The 10,543-nt window shown below is 35.1% G+C and overlaps 1 pseudogene; it reads right to left on the bottom strand.

The window, feature by feature from the left end:
• Positions 1-1,480: 1,480 nt before the first annotated feature.
• LOC116866160 lies at positions 1,481-8,767 on the bottom strand (annotated as a pseudogene).
• Between the last annotated feature and the right edge of the window lie 1,776 nt (positions 8,768-10,543).

Below are 10,543 nucleotides of genomic sequence, written 5' to 3'. Positions count from 1 at the left end.
TTTACTGTTTCCTTTGCTGTGCTAAAGCTTTTTGTCTTGATGAAGTGCCAACAGTGGGACTTCATCCCACTACTGGGACTTTATCAAGATGAACTACCCAAGGCAGTACTTCTTAGTGTAGCCTACATAGGCAGCCTATCTTTTCATAATACTACCAAGGTTCTATTTTATCCTTTTCATTTTGTCAGCATTTGTATCAAAAGCAATGATAATAAGAAGTGTTGGTTTAATAAACATAAAAGTAGAATCAATGAAGTAGAAAATAAATAAATGTACAATAGAGAAAAATCAACCAAGCTAAAAGATGTTTTATTTAAGAATATAAATTTTTAATAATTCCCTTAGAACTAATCCAGAAAATGGAAAAAAAATTACCAATATCATGAATTAAAAATGAGACCACACCATAGATCTTGCTAACATTAAAAAGATGAGAATATTGTGAACAATTTTACACTAAAATTTGAAAACATAAATGAAATAGACATACACCTTGCAAAATCCAACTTAGAAAAAAATTAAATACTTTTACATGGCTAAAAAAGGGAATCCTTTTCTAAGAACTATTCACAAATCAAACTTCACTTGTGAAAGTTTCCACTGGTAAACTAATTTAAGTATTTAAGAAAGAAGCAGAATCTATTTTATCTTCCAGAAAATTATATGAGAAGAAATTATTTCCAAGGAATCTAAAATCTTACACAAAAATCTGAGAAGAGCATTATAAGAATGAAACATTACAGATAATCTTTTTTTACATTTAAAAGGTATTTTTCATTTACTTTACATTAGTACTCAAAATACATATTTCTATTTCAAGATAACATTTAAAAATTATTCTAATGCAACAGGAACATAAATACAATTCTGCAGTTACAAAAAAGCTAAGGATCCATAGCTAAGTGATTCCCATGTTCACAAGTCTGCTTCTGAAGTAAATACTACTCCTATGCAGCTGTTAGCTTCTCAGGTTAGATTTAAACACACACATACATTTTCAGTTGTGTGGAAGCTTATAATGTTATATTCCATGCACTGTTCTGAAGGGTTCATTAACAGCCACAAGGCCCTAAAAACTGAAACACTCTATCAGTCTGCAAGACAGGTTGAATAAAGTTAAATTAATTAGGGCAAACCGGATTCCCACCTTAACATCAAATCATATAATATTCTGTAGCAACTGGGAGTACCTCAGGACTGGCAAATTATCCTCTTTAGAACTAATCTCATCAGAAGAGTTTAAGAAGGTTCATAATTTACCTCTATCAAGGACATTTAAAAGTGACAAGTTTCTTTTGTGCTAATTTGACTCCCCTGAATGACCTAGGTAGTTAACTAGTCACTCGTAATTTCAAATTACCATGTTATTGTCTGACCCATTCAAACAATTTATTTTCAATGTAAACATATAAATTCAACATGAGATGTCTAACTAAAGCAAGCACTATCAATAAAATCAAGACAGACAGCTTCTCTTCTGCTAAGGTTTAGGCTTTGCCCAGAATTCTGTATACATGGAATAGCCATTCCAAGAGTCATTATTCCCACAGCAAAGTCTTAGGCTACCACACACATTTGGACCAGGTGAACAGATACTTTAGTATTTCCCCTATTCTTCAATTTATACAGTCCAAATGCAATGACACATTCCAACAGGAATAAAAGGTACCCCTCTAGGCACCTGGGTGGCTCAGTGGGTTAGTCTCTGCCTTTGGCTCAGGTCATGATCCCACGGTCCTGGGATCGAGCCTTGAATCGTGCTCTCTGCTCAGCAGGGAGCCTGTTTCCCCCTCTCTCTCTGCCTACCTGTGATCTCTCTCTCTCTCTCTGTCAAATAAATAAAAATTATTAAAAAAAAAAAAAAAGGTGCCCCTCTAGCTTTTTGGATAAGTTTAGATCCCTGCTTTTCATCATATGAAGGAGAGACACCTAGCCAGCTAACATAGTGACTAAAGGATCCTCCTAGAAGGACAGGGCTTCTCAAGCTCCAACAGATAGTTAATCCTTTCTTATTAACGGATACAAATACCCTTAACAAGATATTTGCATACTGAATTTAGCAATGTAAAAGAAGAACAGCATGTCACAAACAAGTGGATTCTATTCTAGGCATGCTCAATTTGTTTACCATTTGAAAATTAACACCATTTGTTGTAGTAAACTAAATATTATCTCAATACATTTTTTAAGATATGATAATATTCAAAATCATTCAACATTTGAAAAAAAAAAAAAACACTGATGGAACCAGGAAAATCAGGTACTTCCAAAATATACCAAAAATGTATCCATGAAGACACAAAAACAAATCTCATACTTAACGATGAAAATTACAAGATTTATTCCTAAAGTCAGAAGTAATACAAAGAAAACCTATTATGTAAATTCTATTCAGTACTATATAAGAAGTGGTAGGCAATTGTATTCAGGCAAGAAAAGCCTTATAAAATGGCAGTAAAGAGAATAAGAAATTTAAAAAATATATATGTATGAAGGTTTCATTATTAACAGTGACTTGACTGTGCTGATAGAATATCAAAAAGTATCTCTACACTACTTAAATTAATAAGGAATTTAGTTAGATTTCTGGTGTAAAATAGAATTAAGATGTTAGAAGTCATAAAGCATCTCTATGCACCACAAACAATATAAAAATTAAAATGTTAAATATTGGGGCATCTGGGTGACTCAGGTTAAGTGTCTGACTCTTGATTTCGGCTCAGGTCATGATCAAAGGTCCTGGGATTGAGCCCCTCATCAGGCTCTGCACACAATGGCAAGTTGGCTTGAAGATTTCTCTCCTTCTTCCTCTATCCCTTCTCCCACTTGAAAACATACTCTCTCTCTCTCTCTCCTTCTCTCCCTCCCTCAAATAAATAAATAAATCTTTCTTTAAAAATGTTAAATGTGGGGCACCTGGGTGACCCAGTGGTGAAGCATCTGCCTTCACCTCAGGTCGTGATTCCAGGGTTCCGGTATCGAGCCCCATATCCAGCTCCTTGCTCTGCAGGAAGCCTGGTTCTCCCTCTCCCACTCACCTTGCTTGTGTTCCCTCTCTGTCTGTCTCTGTCTCTGTCTCTGTCAAATAAATAAAATCTTTTAAAGAAAAAAGGTTAAATGTTACTGAATTTTCAACAGATTAAAAAAACAAGTTTCTAAGAATAAATCTAATGCAAGATTTGCAACCTCTTACATGAAAACTTCATGACATTAACAAAGAATTTTTGTGGAAACCTCAAATAGAAGAATACAGCATATTCATGAATTGGAATGTTGACTATTTGAGTAATATAAGTTTATCCAGCTCATTTATAGATCTAATACAATCCAGTTTAGAATTCAAGCTGGGGTGTATGTGTGTGTGTGTGTGTGTGTATAAAGAAATTGAGAAGCTATTTCTACTATGTATATGGAAATATAAAGAAGGAAGAATGGTAAAGACAATATGAAGGAAGAAACCTAGAGGATCTATATTACCAGATATCAAGATTGCATTAACTATTATAATTAAGAAATGGTTAATAGGGTCTAGAAACAGATATATCTAAGTTTATATTACAGTGCAGCACACTGGGAACCAATGTTTATTCTATAATATTGCTTGTATCTACAAATATGTAAAAATACATCTGCCAAAAGATAAGCACCATTTATTCATAGCAGTAATATGTAATATAAATTAGGAAAACAACCCAAAGATCCATCAGCATGACAATAAATAAAGTGATATATTCATACAATCCCTTACTATACAGCAAGGAGGAAAAAAAAAGAGAATTACATCTTTGTGCTACAACATGGATACATCACACAAACATAATGTTGAAAAAAGAACCAAGATACAAAAGAGAGAGGCTATATATATTTGATATATATGAATACATATATGCGTTATATATATATTAAAAATGTTTTTAAAAAGGCAGCAGCAATAATACTAATATGTGGGAGTAAAGTCAAGATAAACATTGCCCTTCAGAGTTGATAGTGATTGCAAAAGATAAGCATAATGTGAAACACTTTCTGGAATCCAGGTGAAGTTCTGTTTCTATATCAGATAGTAGTTACAACAGTAATATTTAATTTTATCAAGTATCTTTAAAATCTGTGCACTCTTTTTCTATGTATGTTACAGTTCAATAACATTTATACAAAAGATACAAATTATAAATAATAAATTTCCAAATTTAAAATCTACACTTTAATATAACTTTATTCAGAAATTTCAATATAATTTTTAACAAAAAATGCTATTTATAATTTTAATGTTCACTGACCATTTGTCAAAAAAAGCTAGTATGTTTCATTCACATTCTGTGTAGACCACATAGGTAAAACTTCAAGATAATTTGAATTGTATAGAGTCGCAAAATATTTCCTTCCTGCTTTGTACAGTATTTTTGAGTGCCACATTAATGAATGTGTAATTCCAGGATCATGAATTGGAATACCAAGTGAAGAAGGTTCGCAATACTGAACTCAATACTTCATCACACAAAATCTATTGCTCTGGTCCTTTCTAAAAGAAGGATTTGGCAAGTAATAAGCTTTCCTTAGCACTTCTGTTCAAATCCTCCTTGTGCACTAAAGTCCATCTCCGACACTGGCAGCAGCCCAAAGTATCTATAAATTTCCTATCAATGAATTCAGTCATGTTTTTGCCTTAAAACACAGGGCAAAGATGTAGGGAGTGTTTTTCTGGAGGCTGAACCACGTGGGAAGGTTTATGTTTAATATTATGGGATGCAATATGTGAGCAACTGGAGCTGAATTTACATGTGGATGTGCTAGTGGTATACTGGAGTCTGTGCGTGCAGGCTCATAACAACTTATATCTTCAGGAAATTTACAAGCCAATTTTTAAACCCAGACATTATTAAGAATTAAATTTTGTAAATGTACATTTAATCAAATTATATTAAGAGTTAAGGAAATTAATATTCAAAATGAGTCATTATTTTAACACATTTTACTATGTTCTATACTGAAGAGGATTCTATATCTATTTTATCTGCATGGCAGAGCCAGTATACAATGGTGTGCTACTGTGCATCTCTTCCACATGCAGAAGAAATCTGCCCTGATGGGAGTATTTATATAACAAAACAAACAAACAAACAAACAAACAAAGGCAAATTCCACAATCAGGCATTTATTATTTTGTTGACTGTCTAAACTTAAGAAAGTGAAAAAGAAAATGTTTATCATAGACGTTAAACCAGAAGTATGTCTTATGTGTAGCCATTACATTGAAAGTAGAATAACATTGAAAATACTATTCTGTTCTTCTAAATCTACTATCCAATTCAGTAAAGAAGTTGCTTGCATCACTGACGAACAAATGAAGTTCTAATACATGTCTTCATTATTTCACTTTGTATTATTAATATAAATGAAAGTGATCAGCCAACATTCATGTCAAGACCATATTTGTTGGTCCAACATTCAAAAGTTGGGTATATATACAGGAGTGAAGCAAAAATAATAATAATAATAATAATAATAATCAGTGTAAACATTTTGTGAAAAGCAATTGGCTATATATAATTTACAATACATGGTATTGAACATTATTTATAAGTAGTATGATACATAGCCTTTGTAGCAATAAAATTTGTAAGTATATACACATGTATGCATATGCATAAAAACATGTTTGAGAGCCTCTTGTCAAATATTTACCAGCAAAACAATAAAAGACCATCAAATATTATTTAATAAGTTCATTTTTTGTATGTGTAATTGTGATACATAGGACCTCCCAAAGGGCAGGGCCCAGAGGAAGTTTCCTTCTCACCAACATCTAATATTGTTACCGTTAGGGAAGTTAACCAACTCTCCCAAGGTCCACAGTTTACAAATGACACAGAAAGCTTTGCAACCAGAAAGTGTAATGTGGAAGTCATGCTTTTTTGACTTTGCAATCTCTTCTGAGACACTGGATTCATCTGAAGAAAGCACAAGTTTTTGTAGCAGAAAATAGAAGCTGAAAAGATATTTTTAAAAAATTAAGAACCCGGGGTGCCTGGGTGGCTCAGTGGGTTAAAGCCTCTGCTCAGCAGGGAGCCTGCTTCCTCCTCTCTCTCTCTGCCTGATTCTCTGCCTACTTGTGATCTCTGTCTGTCAAATAAATAAATAAAATCTTAAAAAAAAAATTAAGAACCCATTTATAGTTTGTTTGTTTTCTTAAGGATTTTATCTATTTATTTGACAGAGAGAGACACAGTGAGAGAGGGAACACAAGCAGGGGGAGTGGGACAGGGAGACACAGGCTTCCAGCCAAGCGGGAAGCCTGATGCGGGGCTTGATCCCAGGACCCTGGGACCATGACCAGAGCTAAAGGCAGACGCTTAATGACTGAGTCACCCAGGTGCCCTTCATTTATAGTTTTAAAAATGAGGGAAATAGAAGTGAAATAACTTTATAATGTTAACTCTTAAAACAGTAAACATCTTGCTAAATATTTGGAACTATTCTATTTTAAATCAAAAGCAGTATGCTATCACCCTCCATAATGAACGTTTTCCTGGAAGTCTTAGCTAAGGTAATATGTAAATGAGCAAACATGAGTAGTTTAAGGACTGGAATGTAACTAACAATTTTACTGCAGTTATGCACATAAAGTATTGTTATTTAGTTAGAAAATCCAAGGTAATAAACCAACGGTAGAGTCACCAAGAAGGTGATCAACTTCTTAGGGAGGCATTATCAGATATTGGTGAAGATTCTAAACTCTGGAGACAAACTGCATGGATTCAAATACCAGCTCATCCTCTTATATAACTTAACACATGTTATTAAGTTCCCTGTACCTCAGTTTCATCATCAGTGTAATGTAGATAGTAATATTTCCACCCATAGAAATCTGTGATTTGATATATGGACAGTACATTGAAAACATTTATCACATTAAGTTCCCTGTACCTCAGTTTCATCATCAGTGTAATGTAGACAGTAATATTTCCACCCATAGAAATCTGTGATTTGATATATGTACAGTACATTGAAAACATTTATCACATAGTAACCACCATTCAACTGGTTGTTGCTATTGTTACTACTACTACTCCTACACCTATTACTACTAAAAGTGCATACTAATATTAAAAAAAAAAAAGAAATGAATAATGTATCCGTAGTTGGCGAGACTAAATATTATGAAGAACACCAATTTTCTACAAATTATTCTATAAATTAGATGTGATTCTGATCCAAATCCCAAAAATGATTTTCACAGCTAACAAGTTTGCTACAAATCCATGTGGAATAATAAAGGGCAATGCATTGCCAGGACAAATTTAAAACTGAAGCATTAGGAGGAGCACTTCAACCTGTCAAATATTAAGACACTTAGTAATACCAAGTGTGTGATGTTGGGACAGAGATGGACAATGAACAGATTAAGGAGCCATGATTCAGATCTTCACATAAGAATATCTGTATCTGGTAGCCGTGCTTTTACAAATCACTAGGAAAACACTTCAGTATCTAATTCAGCAGATGATGCTGGAATATAATTGATTATATACAGGAAAAACATTATACCATATACAAAGTCAATTCCATTTATCATACAACTTCTGACAATACTAGGAGATGAACAGTGTATCAGATCAAATCAGTCCCAATTAGTGCCTGAAAGAGGTCTACAAAAGAAAAATAAAATCATGCCACTGAAATATTTTCATTTCATTTTGAAGGAGGATGAACAGAGAGCTGAGGAGATGAATAGGTTATCACCTTATGATTCCATATAGACATGAGCATCTATAACTACAGATGAAATTTAGATAGGTCCTCATAGTAGAAATCGGCGTTTTGGGTCTGTGTGTGTGTGTGTGTGTGTGTGTGTGTGTTAATTACTTTTCCCTTTTATCTGATAGATGAGCCTCTATTTCCTCAATGGGATTCATTCTATGCAGTTCTGATGTGTCCATACCACAAGGTTAGGCATGTGGCATCAAAATTATATTATAGCAAATTATTGCTTTAGAAATGGCCCTATAATTCAAAGTAAATCAATTACAGTCTTCCCAAAAAGAGAAATTGGAGAAGCAGCACACTGCTCAACAGAATACCTACATTTAAAGGCATTCTAAGTGGGTGCCAGTATTGTTCAGCTAGTCAAGTGTCTGCCTTCAGCTCAGGTCATCATCCCAGGGGCCTGGAAACCAGCTTCTTCCTCTCCCTATAACCCAGAACTGTGGGAAATAAATTATGTTTATAAGCCAACCTATCTATGATACTTTGTCATACTTGCCCTAAGACATACTATGAATGTATTAGGTTATTTTTTGCTCAAAAGAGTAAACAGGTCAGTAGGGCAATCCTCCTCCAAATGGCCAACAGACATTCTGTCATCTTCACCTTATGCCAATCCAAGTCCTGCCTGGCAATGCTCTTCCTTCCAAATAGAAAGCAAACAGAGCTCACAGGAGCAAACATGGGAGTTTTTAATGGGCCAAGACTGGAAAGGTCAACTCTGCTCACACTTCATTGGCTAGAACTCAGGAAATGTCCACACAAAAGAGCAAGAGAGGTAAGAAATCTTTATCTCTGAGATCAAGAGGTGGAGAACAAGAACATTGTTGAGCAGCCAGTAATTTCTGCACAAACCATCTTTCCCTTTATACATATTTATGTGTGCCCTCTTTTCACAGCTGATATCTACTCACTTGTTCTCCAAAGGAGACAATCCAAAATTTTATTCACTTACCACAGATAGCTGAAATTTCAGAATCTCTGGATATTGAGAAATCTTCTCCATTGTTGCTGGATCTAGTTGTTGTGGTCCTGCAAAATATGATATAAAGGACAAAATATCAGTCCTGTGTATGCTATCACTGGTAGAATAACAATAACAGTAGAAAACTTACATTTTGGAAAGGGAAGCACACAGCTGCTAACAACATAAAATGCTGCAGCAAGATGGCAGAGGAGTAGGAAACCTAAATATCATCAGGTCCCAGGAGTTTAGCTAGGTAGTTATCAAACCGTTCTGAACACCTACAAACTCAACAGGAGATAGAAGAGAAGAAGAGCAGCAATGCTAGGAACAGAAAAGCGATCACTTTCTGGAATGCAGGATGTATGGAGAAGTGAATCCAAGGCAACATAAGGGAAGAGAGACCATGGGGGGAGGGGTCAGCTCCCAGAAAGCGGTAGAGCAGTGGAGTACAAAATCAGAACTTTTAGAAGTCTGCTCCACTGAGGGACATCACTCCAGAAGCTAAGCAGGGCATGGAGCTCTTCTGGGGACAGTGTGGTCTCAGGACATGTGGGGTCACAAAAAGATCAGGGGTGTCAGAATGTGGTAAAGCTTCCAGGTATCGGATCGGGGAAGCCAGCTGTAAAGACGGAGCCAAAGAGGGGGCTCTCCACTCAGGATTACCTTAAACTGTGATCCAAGGCACAGTCAGGCCACCTCTCTTCGAGTAAGGACCCCACAAGTGGCAGATCTGGAAAGATCCCCTCCTTCCTCCGCAGGGAGGAGCAGCACAGGATGGTGCTGCAGGAATCTGCTGGGTTTGGAGACTCCAAATGAAGCCATGCACCAGAGATAGAAACGCTCCATCACAGGGTGGGTGAGCTCAGAGTATGGCCAGAGACTAGGGAGACAGGAGGGATTGACGGCTTTCTCTGAGGGTGCATTGAGGAGTGGGGCCCTGAGCTCTTGGCCTCAAAGGGGACAGAGATTTGGAGGTTGCCATTTTCGTTCCTTTCCTCCAAAGCTATACAGAAAGTAGTCAGGGAACAAAAGATCCCGAGATCAAAACCAAGCAGTTTACTGAGCATGGACCCTGGCAAGGGTAGTGCAATTCTTTCTCAGGCAAAGACATCTGACAATCACTGCAACAGGCCCTTGCACAGAAGATCAGCAAGAACATCCATCCAAGACCAAGTTCATACCTCAGTGACAACTGCAGAACTCCCGAGCTAGGGGAAAGCAACATATAGAATTCATGGCTATTTTCCATGATCCTTCAGTTCTTAAAAGTTAAATTTTTTCAATTTTATTTTTCTTATTCTATTTTTTTTTTATTTAACCTCTTTCCCATTTTAACATTTTTAAAAATTTTATTTTATCAATATATTTTAAAAATATTTTTTAAATTTTCAATGGTATAATCGTATTCTATCCTATTATATTTAACCTTATTTTTTATATACATAAAGAATTTTTCTTTAAAATTTTGGGATACAATTTCTTCGAATAGATCAAAATATACCCTAAATCTAGTGCATGGTTTTGATCTGCTTCCCAGCCTAATCACATATTTTCCTCTTTTTTTTTTTTTCTTTTTTCAACCAACTTCTTATCTTATCAATTCCTTTTTTGGAATCTTTTTTTTTTTTAATTTTCATCTTTACAGTCATATTCCATCCCTTCATCATGTTTACCCTTATTTTTGTATTATATGTTAGTCCTTCTTTAAAATATAGGGAGGTAGTTTCTTCTAACAGACCAAAATACACCCAAAATCAAGTATGTGGTTGTGTTCTATTCACCAGTCATATATATATATATTTTTTTTTTTTTTTC

Source organism: Lontra canadensis, unplaced genomic scaffold, assembly GCF_010015895.1.
Source record: "Lontra canadensis isolate GAN:19392208 unplaced genomic scaffold, GSC_riverotter_1.0 scaffold1, whole genome shotgun sequence".
Classification (NCBI taxonomy): Eukaryota; Metazoa; Chordata; class Mammalia; order Carnivora; family Mustelidae; genus Lontra; species Lontra canadensis.
The sequence above is the reverse complement of the archived record's forward strand: the minus strand, read 5'-3'. Positions and strand labels throughout refer to the sequence as shown.